This window comes from Ovis aries, chromosome 1 (genome assembly GCF_016772045.2).
Source record: "Ovis aries strain OAR_USU_Benz2616 breed Rambouillet chromosome 1, ARS-UI_Ramb_v3.0, whole genome shotgun sequence".
Classification (NCBI taxonomy): Eukaryota; Metazoa; Chordata; class Mammalia; order Artiodactyla; family Bovidae; genus Ovis; species Ovis aries.
The window spans coordinates 57,676,222-57,689,062 of record NC_056054.1 but is presented as its reverse complement, the minus strand read 5'-3'; positions in this window follow the sequence as shown (position 1 = coordinate 57,689,062).

Below are 12,841 nucleotides of genomic sequence, written 5' to 3'. Positions count from 1 at the left end.
GAAAAAGTAAAAATTCTGTTTCATAGATTGCATTTTATATGCAATGATCCCAGAAAGCCTATAAAGTATATACACACAGAGCCAGTATTCAGTAAGTGGAACAATGTCACTCAACATCTGAGTAAGATTCCTACTTACAATGTTTTTTTTTTTTTAAAAGGCCAGATGGGAAACATTTTCCATGATATTAATGAGGTAATTCTATCCTTGCTGGGGCAGGAGGATGGGGGGCAGGGAGGAGTACTATATATTGTAAATGCCTAATTAAGCTGGAGAGAAGTCAAATTATAAAGATCTGACAGAAATGCCACTATTGTAAGACTTCAAAATGTAACAAGGAGCAAAAAAATTACTGCAAATGTAGACAGCAGTAATAGCAACAAAATGCCCAAAACAAGGAAACTAAGAATTCCTGTGAACTGTGCTGCATGATATTAAGCTTGGCTGCCACAATCTTCTGATAGACTTTAAGTAACTGGATGCATCCAGGGAAAGAAAGCATCTGAGAATCTTGTCTCTTAAAGAAGCAAAGAATTGTTAGCTTGGTAAAGAAAACATGCATAAGAGGATTTCAAGAGCTGTCTTAAAATATTTGAAGGAGTGTAATCTTTAAGAATTCAGACCTATGGATTTCTTTCCAAAGGGTAAAAAAGAATGAAGCCCGTTGAAAGTTTTACTGAGGCAGATTTCAGTTCACTATTAAGAAGATTCAACTGTTAGAGTCATCAGAGTCTCTGGAAGCTGATCCTGTTACAGCAGGCTCCAGTGGCTCCTGGGAACATTGCCTGGTTGGGCCTGAATGCTCAAAGGCCGAGACAAACATTGACGTATGAAGCCATGTTAAGTAGATTATTATCTGTCTGGCTGTGACAGAGAAGGCCAAATAATTTGGGCAAAGTAGTAAATAACTACTAAAAGCTTTGGTTAACAGACGTGACAGTTCATTTTTTTTTTTAACTTTGGAAACTCTTTTCCTATTTCTTTCCTTCTTACAATTAGGATAAATTCTATATTAAGTTTTCTATTTGGGGTACCTATATTAAGGTATATTAAGCAGTCAGAAATAAATATATGTGCTAACATTTTTGTATACCACTAATGTTAACATAAAAAATGTCCATGAGACTCTAATCAGTCAACCGACAAAGGTGTTAAGTAAGTAAGCCTCTCTATCTACATAATCAAGTTTCTGTCCTTGAGGAGAATCTTCTTGCAGAAAAATCTTAAACTCATCAAACTTAGAGGTCATTATAAGAGGTCACTAGTAGACTAGACTTCCCTGCTGGTTTAGATGGTAAAGCGTCTGCCTACAATGCGGGAGACCCAAGTTCAATCCCTGGGTTGGGAAGATCTGGAGAAGGACCCAGTATTCTTGCCCACTCCAGTATTCTTGCCTTTGAAAATCCCATGGACGGAGGAACCTGTAGGCTACAGGCCACGGGATCGCAAAGAGTTGGACACGACTGAGCAACATCACTTCACTTCACTTCAGTAGACTAGACTGGTGGTTTTTCCTGTTGGTTGTTTGCTTTTAAGAATCTCAAGCAGCAGTTCTTATAAGGTTGGATTCTCCAGAAGCAGATGCTGAGTGATGAGAGGATGTTTTGTATGTCCCATATTTAGTGTATTTTATGAGGGGCTAATGAGGGGCTAAGGACACCTATGAAAGGGAGAGGAAAGAAGTCAGCCTTGGTAAAACAGGAGACTCTTGTGTTGTAGCCCAGACCAAACCTTCCCTAAACCCACTAGGAGCTACAGCAGATAAGATCTATCAGAATTGTTCAGCAGTGGATGACATGGCTAGATCTTTATACTTATGCTTTGAATAACCATCAGGTATATCTCTAGGAGGGATATGCTACTGCTGCTGCTGTTGCTAAGTCGCTTCAGTTGTGTCCAACTCTGTGCAACCCCATAGATGGCAGCCCAACAGATTCCTCTGTCCCTGGGATTCTCCAGGCAAGAACACTGGAGTGGGTTGCCTTTTCCTTCTCCAATGCATGAAAGTGAAAAGTGAAAGTGAAGTTGCTCAGTCGTGTCTGACTCTTAGGGACTCCATGGACTGTAGCCTACCAGGCTCCTCCATCCATGGGATTCTCCAGGCAAGAGTACTGGAGTGGGTTGCCATTGCCTTCTCCACTAGTGGGGATATATCTTTGACCAAAGTAACTCTTCGCAGCTGAGGCAAACCTTGAAACCTTTATATAAACCTGTGTCCCATAAAGAAGTCAGTAAATGAAATGGATAAAATTGAATCTTCTTTCCTGAAAGCTGGGGTAAAATGTCTAGAACCTCAACCTGACAGCTATAAAGATCATTTTGAAACACGTAGAATCTCATAGACTCTGAAAGCATAGTGGCAGAATCATATTAGCTAATAGTTTTACAGTAGATAAGTACCGCATGCTCTCTGAAGCATTTTATATATGTAACTCTTATTCCACACTTTAACTGTGCAAGATACATACTACTCATTCCATTTTAACAGGTACAGAGAGGTTAAGAAATCTGGCCAAGGTCACCTAAATCTTTTGGCTCCCAAGTCTATACTTGAAACCACTACAAACTACTCTGCCTATATATCTTTATAAAAGGTTTCATGGGAAGGGCTTTATATAAGAAAGAGGGTATACTAAAAGGTATGCCTTGAAGACTTGTAGTAATAGACTTGGCATAATCGTCATTATGCAATGGTGGCTCCAGAGGGGCAGCAGCTGGGGACCGTAGTCAATTATACACTCTACTGCAGGAGACCAGAACTGTAAACGTTCATCACTGCCACAATCTGTTTCTTCTTAATGAGCTTTCACCCAAACCATATCCTCTGCCTTCTTTGTTTTTAGGGACAGCAACTGAGTTCTTACAGACTAAATGTGATCAGAATCTAGCCACCGTTTCCAATTTGATCAATAAGAATATATCCCTCAAAATCATTCATTTATTCTTACTAATGATTGAGATAGAAACCTTCTCAAAGCAACCTTGAAAATCATGTATACAAGAACATGGTTCAGAGCACCTTGACCAACAGAACTAATTTTGAGTAAGAAATATGTTTCTCTTATATTTGTATCACTATATATGTTTCTTTTGGACTTCTCAGGTGGTGTGAGTGGTAAAGAACACACCTGCCAATGCAGAAGACATAAGAGACGTGGGTTTGATTCCTGGGTCGGGAAGATCCCTTGGAGGAGAGCATGGAAACCCATTCCAGTATTCTTGCCTGGAGAATCCCATGGACAGAGGAGTCTGGCAGGCTACAATCCATAGGGTTGCAAAGAGCTGCACGTGACTGTAGCAACTTAGCATGCAAGCGTATATGTTTCATTTGCTTGATTCTACCATGTAGCCTAACCTTAGGCATTCTTCCCACTCAGAGAGTTTTAAAATATTTCCAATATCATTATTATATGTAGAGAATGCTCCTTACTTGCAGGTCAGGATAGAGGTTCTTTGTTATGCTGACTTACCACTAACTCCAAGTTAACATCAGTGCGTATATGTGCTATCGTAGTTCATGTAGCTAAGCATTTGGAATATACAACACATCAGACTCTGTGAAGATGATCAGACTCAGACCTGGCATAGATTTGGGGGTAGAGGTTGGATGGGGATGTGTGAGGTGAGAGGGTGCAGAGATAAAGTGAAATATGCTCAGCAGTATTGACAATGTTTCAAAACTGCCCCAGACAGCTGACCACCAGGTTCATCCTGGTTACCCCGAGGGCTGTGTTGAGAGAGGTATCAAGGTATCACAATGATGAGCTCTACCAAGCTCAGTTTACCAGCTGAGCTTTGGGGTTTGTAAAGCTTCAAAACAGTTTAACAAATGATGTGGTCTCTGTTGGCTTGAGGGCCAGTTGAACAACTCAAAATTAAAATGAAAAAAAATCTGATTCTGTTTATCAAGTACTTGTCAAAAATTAATAAAAACTTATTTTAGTTAACAGTGCAATATTATTTATTTGCTCAAAAACATTTTTCAGTTCCTACTATGTGCCAGAATTATATTGGCCCCTGGAGATATGGCAGTGAATGAAGCTGAGTAAAATCTCTGACTTTTAGTTCTGTTTAATACTGAATTCTGGGTGGGTTGTGATAATGGTGAGAATTGTTATTCTTAGACCACTAAATAAGGTGGAATCTCCCTGACCTAAGATTTAGAAATTCAGAGTAGGTGAAAACAAGAGTGAGGCAAACAATTAAATGCATCTTTGGGGAATGGTCTTCATTACAGCAATTTTAGTTATTTACGCTGGAGCTGAGTGGCAATCTGAAACCACTGAGAAGCAGAGTTACAGATTCAAAGCTTTATTATGCTTCATAAGGCAGGTTTGAAAAAAGTATGATAAATAAAATTTAATAAAGAGCTGAGCTATACAAAGTGAAAAGTACATACAGGTATTTTGTTTTTTAATGCCTTTACTATTTGGCTTGAAACAGAAAACAGGCAAAACACGTTAAGAGAAATAACATTTAAAAAATAGATTGTTATGTATGTTGCAAATGACTTGTAGAAATTCTAATGAAAATATCATAATTCAGTTTACTATGTAATTTATAGTAGAAGTATATTTTCAAATATACACAGATTAAACATCAAATATACACAGATTAAACATCAAATATGTGGCACAATTCACAAATTTGGTTTTTATGTAATATAACAATTAGCATGACTGTGTAAAATTTATCTGTAAATATTACTCATGTTGAGTAAAATCAAAATCAGAAAGATGATAACTTCTTCCTTCACTCACTCACTGTAAAATCAAACTACTCACAAGTGAAAATCCCTCCAACCCAGTAGAGTATTTAAAGTATGTAAAGATACACGTGGCCCATGTACGTTTCAGATTCACTTCACACATTCACAAACCTGATTCTTCACACTTTGCTATATGAATAAATCTAATTCAAAGGGAAATGAGAAGATGAACTTTTATGCCTTCTCTTTAGGCATGCTGTAAATGACACAAGGGAAAGCAAATGGCTTTTTTCAAGAAAAGTTCATTTCTATTCTGAGCTATTGTACTCTGACCTGATCATACTGGTTTAATTTAGCTTTACTTAAATTTGAAATTAATAATTAGCTCCTGGATCATTCCTTCTGCACCAATAAAGCAACGCTCCATGAAACGTTTTGTTAAAACATGAGAACTACTAATCAAATGGAACGGTTTGTTCCTTGCTACTTTTGCTGGAAGTAGTGAGAATTTGTGCAACATTTCTCACTCAGATTGAGTTTACTCTTCTTTAATTTGGTCTGTTGGAAACAATAGTGATGGGAGTTCTACAGAGACAGATTGATTTAGAGGTCAAACAATAACAAAATAAGAAAGAGAAGTTGATGAATCTTTACCATGTGAGGTGATGCACAGAAGGTCCTGGAGAATGCATAAGCCTGGTGAGAAAAGCTTGAGTAGTCTGTTAATAACACAAGGGCTTTGAAATTGAATTTATCTTGTATACTCAGCTGTTTGGGGAGTACATCATTTGTAAGACATTCTTGTTATTAATATTTTCCATTCCATGAGCTCTCATGACAAACTAAATACTTTTTCACCACATTAATTTTAAATTCAAAAAGAACATCTGGTAACTGCATTTATTCATCTGATTCTTAATCATTCTACTCTCTCTGATTTTTCTTCTTTTACCTTTCCAAGTAGCCAATTTGAATTTGGGTGCTGTAGATTTAAAGTCATCAAATGCCTATTGTTCAGATCAGAAAGATGATACCCTCTTCCATCACTCGCTCACTCACTCACTCAATCAATATGTGTTCTGTGGGACATAATTTTAGTCTAAAGACAACTTGTTTATCTTATTCCAGTCTCAAGTAGGCCTCCTCTGTGCTCCCAGAGCACTGTTCATTGTTTTGTCTTGAGTTCAGTCAAAACAGAGACTGAAACAAATCTTGATGCAGGTAGTTCATCTGAGAAGAGAGAAGGACAAAAAGAGACTGGGACCTGGAAGAAAGAAAAATTCATATAAGTGTTCATTATTGAGAGTGCCTCAGAAAGCACCAGGAGCTTAATTCTCCTGGAAGCTCTGAGAAGCAAGCGGAATGTTTCCCAGAATTGTCCATTTAAAGGATGAGGCTGGTTCCCATTATTCACTGCCTGCTTTCCCTCATTGGTTGAGAGTTGCCCCCTGGAGCTTAAACTCCCTTAAATGTTCAAGCAGAGGCTTCCATTGTGGTGGAGAAGTTCCCAACGTAAAAAGCAGAAAGATGGAAGACAGGAGCTTGAGTAAGATCCCTGCCAAGGCAGTGTGAGTCTGAGTTCACATGGAAACTTCTGCATAAATGGAACTGAATTTAGAAGTGGACTCGAGATGTGAAGATGGGGTATCAAAAGGGCCAGCTACATTCTTCAATGTACCACATCATTTATTTTTCAAGTGCAATTGTCCATCTTTTTCACTAGACTGAGAATTATTAAGAGTGGGGGCCCTAGTTTCTTCTTCAGTACCAAGAAGTATGCCTGGTTTACAGCAGTGTTTCCCAAATTCTTAAATAGAAAGTGAAATAATATTTCTCCATCTTGATGTACAATGAACTGATTGTGTATATGGTATTGCTTCTTTGTGAACAAAAATGAAATTCATATTTACTCAATTACAGTATGTTATTCATATACACACATTCATTTATTTATGTGTTAAGGAGCAAGAGATCAGTTACAAAAAAAAAATCTAAGTTATATACCTATTGTTTTAAGTTATTTGTTGATGCATGACAATCCACCCCAAAACTTACTGGCTTAAACCACAATAATGTATGGTTTTCATAATTATATGTATTGCCTGCAGTTATTTTGATTCATATGGTGTTTTACAGGATGCCAGACTGACTGGAAGATCCAAAAATGCTTTCATCCACATGGCCAACATTTGGGGCAACCTTCTGAGTGAGAGTTCAGTTGGGACTATTATATGAAAGCTTCAGTTTTCTCCACTCAGGCCTCTGCACTTGGGTTTTGGGCTTCCACACAGAATGATAACTGGTTTCTGAGAAAGAGTGTTCCAAAAAGACGTGTAAGGCCTGGCTTTTAACACTATGCAGTATTACTTTCATTACATATTATTGGTCAAAATAGTTCACAGAGCAATTCTGAATTCAAAGAAAGGAGAAATTAGAAGAGAGGCAAAATCTCATTGCAAAGGGACATAATAGGATGGGAGATACTGTTGTGAACATCTTTGAAAACATAATCACTATAATCATGTGTACCTGGATTATTCAGTCATAATTTTGTTAAATGGAAAGACACTTACGAACAGGGCTCGTATCCAACTCATCTTATATTCCTAGAAGTGAACACAGGATATGACAGGTATTAGTGCATAATACATGCTTGTTGAATAGATACTTGGAGGTTAAGAAATAAAGCTGTGTCCCCAAAACAATGATTATTTAGCTATGAAGACATTAGGGTGGAAAACCGCCCCCCTGTTCGCTACTGATCCTCCATCTTCAGTCCTCTCGTAGGAATCAGTTTTCTAGGACCAGATCTGGCCCTCCCAGTCAATACACTAAGAGAAGGAGGTCACCTTTTCAAAAAAGAGTTTAAAAAGGAAAACTTGAACCAGGAATGTAGATTGGGGATGAGAAGAGAAAACTGCTCAGCATTTTTGCTTCAGCTCTTCTTCCTTTGGTTCATGTGGAGGGGAGAGAAAAGGGAACTATGGACAAGAGTCAGGAAGAGAAATCAGGACCCAGGAAACAGGAAGGAAAGTGATGTGTTTAGTCCAATAACTTAAGGGCTCTATAGTGATGTTCCTCTGGAATATAGGATTGGCAAGGCCTTCTGATGTTTCTCATTTGGGAATATGGAGAAAGTGTTTCTCACTGATATAAGAAGACATTCTGGATTCTCATGGAAAAAAAAAATTGTTATGACACTATAGGAGGGTCCACAAAATACACCCTAGATGAACCACAATGCTTACTACTGTGGTAGCTAAAATCCCACTCCTTTCTTTCCTTTATACAACATTTTTGAAGGACAAAATAGCTTTTGCCTTAATGTAGATTTGTTTAATGCATGAATGTTACATTAAAAACTGCCTTTCTGGAGCTCATTTATTTTGCATCTGTAAAGATCTCTATTGCACTTAGTAGAGAGTATCAGCAACTCTTGGTAGAGAGTGTCAACAACTTAGTAGAGAGTATCACGTTAAGTACATAGCTGGATCTAAGTAAAATTTATGCAATTTGGGGAAAACTTGCTTTATCTCCTAATTTGTAATCATATTGGAAGTTATAACAGTGCCAAAGTGATAATAAAAGTGTTACCATTTGAAAAATTGCAAGCAACAGAAAGTCTTGAGATAAAAGTGTATTGACCTCTTCTGAAGAAACAGTCTATTTATTAACACACCTAAAACAGAGCTTGCTCTCTGCATGTTAGTCACTTGCAAGTTTTTTGGTTGTTTTAGTACTTTAAGCTTGTTCTTTCTCCTCCTGCCCTCAATCTTTCCCAGCATCAGGGTCTTTTCAAATGAGTCAACTCTTTGCATAAGGTGGCCAAAGTATTGGAGTTTCAGCTTCAACATCAGTCCTTCCAATGAACACCCAGGACTGATATCCTTTAGGATGGATAGGTTGGATCTCCTTGCAGTCCAAGGGACTCTCAAGAGTTTTCTCCAATATCACAGTTCAAAAGCATCAATTCTTCAGAGCTCAGCTTTCTTTATAGTCCAACTCTCACATCCATACATGACCACTGGAGTAGTCAAAAAGAACAATTAAAGCCAGCCCTGGTTCATCAGTTGTAATTTCCTTCACCACCAGCAAAATTTTGAGCCTTATCCCCTCTCTGTCCTATTGGAAAAAAAGAAAAAAATAGAAATATGGTATGTGTATGTGATTTAAATCAGAATATTTGTTTTCTGGTCCTTGAGAATAGGTTACAGTCTTGGTTTTCTTTATTGGAATATCTGAATTACAGCCTTAAAAAGCTCCCTAACAGAAACAAAGTGTATTTAATGTATTGTTTATTTTCTTGCTCAACTCACTAAAAGCCATCATTAATAGAATAGAGGAGGCACAGTACCCCAGGAAAATAATCTTGCTTTGTTCTCATCTTCTTTCTTAAAAAAACGAAAACAGAAACACCTCCTATCTGCTCCGCACACAGACTAACTCCTCTGAGTTTGCAGATACTGTACTTTATTTCTATTTGCTATATTTTCATCATTGTGTTAGACATTCTCCTTAGTTCCTTTAAGAATTTTTCCCCAAAGTTTCAGACTAGCAGTTTAGCAGCACATTAACTTCAATTAACTCTGAAAATAAAAAGTAGAAAAGGAGTTTACAAAGCTTTTTAACTATTTTATAATGGCTTGTGTTAATATATTTTCACCTATGGTCATATTTATCCCTCACTTAGGGATAAGGACTTAGGATAAGGACTTAAACTTGTCACTTAGGATAAGGACTTAGATTCCATGTAAGTTTCATTTTAAAGATGAATTTAGTGAGGCTTAGGGAGATGAAACCACTTGCCCCATGGTCTTTTATCTGAGAAGGGGTAGTGTTGGCATACAAATAAAGATTTGGTTCTCTTCAGAGTTTGTGAAATTTTTGCACTATGTATTCATGAACTGAGGGAATTCCTTTTCAGAGATGTACTTATTTACCGCACACAAAAATAAACTCAAAATGGATTAAAGATCTAAATGTAAGATCAGAAACTATAAAACTCCTAGAGGAGAACATAGGCAAAACACTCTCCGACATAAATCACAGCAGGATCCTCTATGATCCACCTCCCAGAATGCTGGAAATAAAAGCAAAAATAAACAAATGGGATCTAATTAAAATTAAAAGCTTCTGCACAACAAAGGAAAATATAAGCAAGGTGAAAAGACAGCCTTCTGAATGGGAGAAAATAATAGCAAATGAAGCAACTGACAAACAACTAATCTCAAAAATATACAAGCAACTTATGCAGCTCAACTCCAGAAAAATAAACGACCCAATCAAAAAATGGGCCAAAGAACTAAATAGACATTTCTCCAAAGAAGACATACGGATGGCTAACAAACACATGAAAAGATGCTCAACATCACTCATTATTAGAGAAATGCAAATCAAAACCACAATGAGGTACCACTTCACACCAGTCAGAATGGCTGCGATCCAAAAATCTGCAAGCAATAAATGCTGGAGAGGGTGCGGAGAAAAGGGAACCCTCCTACACTGTTGGTGGGAATGCAAACTAGTACAGCCACTATGGAGAACAGTGTGGAGATTCCTTAAAAAATTGCAAATAGAACTCCCTTATGACCCAGCAATCCCACTTCTGGGCATACACACTGAGGAAACCAGAATTGAAAGAGACACATGTACCCCAATGTTCATCACAGCACTGTTTATAATAGCCAGGACATGGAAACAACCTAGATGTCCATCAGCAGATGAATGGATAAGAAAGCTGTGGTACATATACACAATGGAGTATTACTCAGCCGTAAAAAAGAATTCATTTGAATCAGTTCTGATGAGATGGATGAAACTGGAGCCGATTATACAGAGTGAAGTAAGCCAGAAAGAAAAACACCAATACAGTATACTAACACATATATATGGAATTTAGGAAGATGGCAATGACGACCCTGTATGCAAAACAGGGAAAGAGACACAGATGTGTATAACGGACTTTTGGACTCAGAGGGAGAGGGAGAGGGTGGGATGATTTGGGAGAATGACATTCTAACATGTATACTATCATGTGAATTGAATCGCCAGTCTATGTCTGACGCAGGATGCAGCATGCTTGGGGCTGGTGCATGGGGATGACCCAGAAAGATGTTATGGGGAGGGAGGTGGGAGGGGGGTTCATGTTTGGGAATGCATGTAAGAATTAAAGATTTTAAAATTAAAAAAAAAAAAAAACTGAAAAAAAAAATAAAAAAAAAATAAAACAAAGAAAAATAAAATTTTGACTCAAAAATATAAAAACACTGCCCAAGACTTATTAGCAACTGAAATTCTTTTGTCAAGAATATTAAGGAAAGGCTTCTCAGGGACATCTTTGTAAATTGAAGCTAATCCCAAAGCATATTGTTTCAGAACAGGCTGTTAACTTCTGAAGAGTGGAGACGATGAAGACAATTCATTCCAAACACTATAGCCAGTGGTAACCCAGAAAGGATGAAAGGCCTTTAATTAAAAAGTAAATAAACAAAAACCTGAATTTCTGTTTTAATAAATGGGATTTCTTTATTGAGTGTCAAAATAGTGTAATATTATGCTTGAAACATTTTTTTTAAATTTAATTGTAAATCTATCTTCAGACCAATCCTCTCCAAATCCAAATAGCTCCTAAATCCATCTCCCCTTTACTAAGAACACTGGAGAGCCGATTACGGGAAAGGGTGGGGAGGCCATCCTCTTAATGTGTCCCAAGGTTTTCCTGAGAATGTACCATCCCTACAAAGGGGATTGGCTTCTTGAGATATTTTTCTTAAGTGGGATGTTGTTCTTGTCTTAATTTTCACATGTCCTCCATTAGGACATTTGCTTTATTTATGTGAGTCATCTGTGTGTTTGCACTGGCTCCTAGTTAGTGCCTAAGTGCAAGCTGGTTGCATTGAAATATTGATTTTAACCCATAAAACCCTGTATGGTTTGGGTATTATCTGCCTTCATTAATATTACTTCCTAGAAGCTGATGTGAACTAGACAGTCGTTTACTTTTTTGAGACTATCTATCCATCAAATCTATCTATCTATGTACCCTAGGGACAGGGATAAATCCAAGTTTTGTGGGACCTGAAGCTTATGTTATCCATGAGACCCTCTTTAAAAAATACAGTTACAATAAAATTTATATATAAAATTGAAAATGAAGAGAAACCATGAAAAGCTATACAATTTTTAAAAGCTAACTACAAATATCACAACATCCAGAGAAACAAATATTTTTTATTCATAAACTACTGGAGACATTTCTGTTTTATGTACATATTTTTCCTGATGCTGTGCTATGCTTAGTCACTAGTCATGTCTGACTCTTTGTGACACCATGGATTGTAGCCCACCAGGCTCCTCTGTCCATGGGGATTCTCCAGGCAAGAATACTGGAATGGGTTGTCATGCTCTCCTGCAGGGGTTCTTTTCAACCCAGGGATTGAACCCAGGTCTTCCCTATTGCTGGCAGATTCTTTTACTGACTGAGCCACCAGGGAAGTCCTTTTTCCTGATATTTGGTGCCTATTCTTTGATTTCCTCTTCACATGACAACATTTTATATTATCTTTACTTTAGAAATCATAGTATAATAATTTAATCTTTTCTCAGATAGTTCAATACTTTGTTGATTGAAATGCTTCATTATCGATGGTGTTAGAAAAGCTTAGTCCAGCTTCACACCTTATTACTGGTAATTTTAAATACATTGTTAGCATTATTTATAAAATTTGGAAAAACATTCCTCAAGATCCTCTGATAGAGGAACTGTAAGTTATCAGAGCATTTCAAAGGTTCTTATTTAGTAACTAATGGTAAATAATTTTTGAAGTGAATTCATTGATTGTTATCTACTTCTTGCTAATATCAGATGCCATACGATATTTTCACAAACCTATCCAACCTCTGATCCTGCATATCAGTCACCATCCCCGAGGGGAAGTACAGAACTTTGGCTAATGCAGAAACGGAGAAGTGAGTTTTGCAGAGATGAATGCTGGCAGCACCAATCACAAAATACAACAGACTGAAACGAGTGTTCTGTTTTCTGATTGGATTGAGAAGAGTATCTCTTGGTACCACCATCTTGCACAACAAATATGTAAATCTGCACACAATAGACACATGATAAACAAGAAG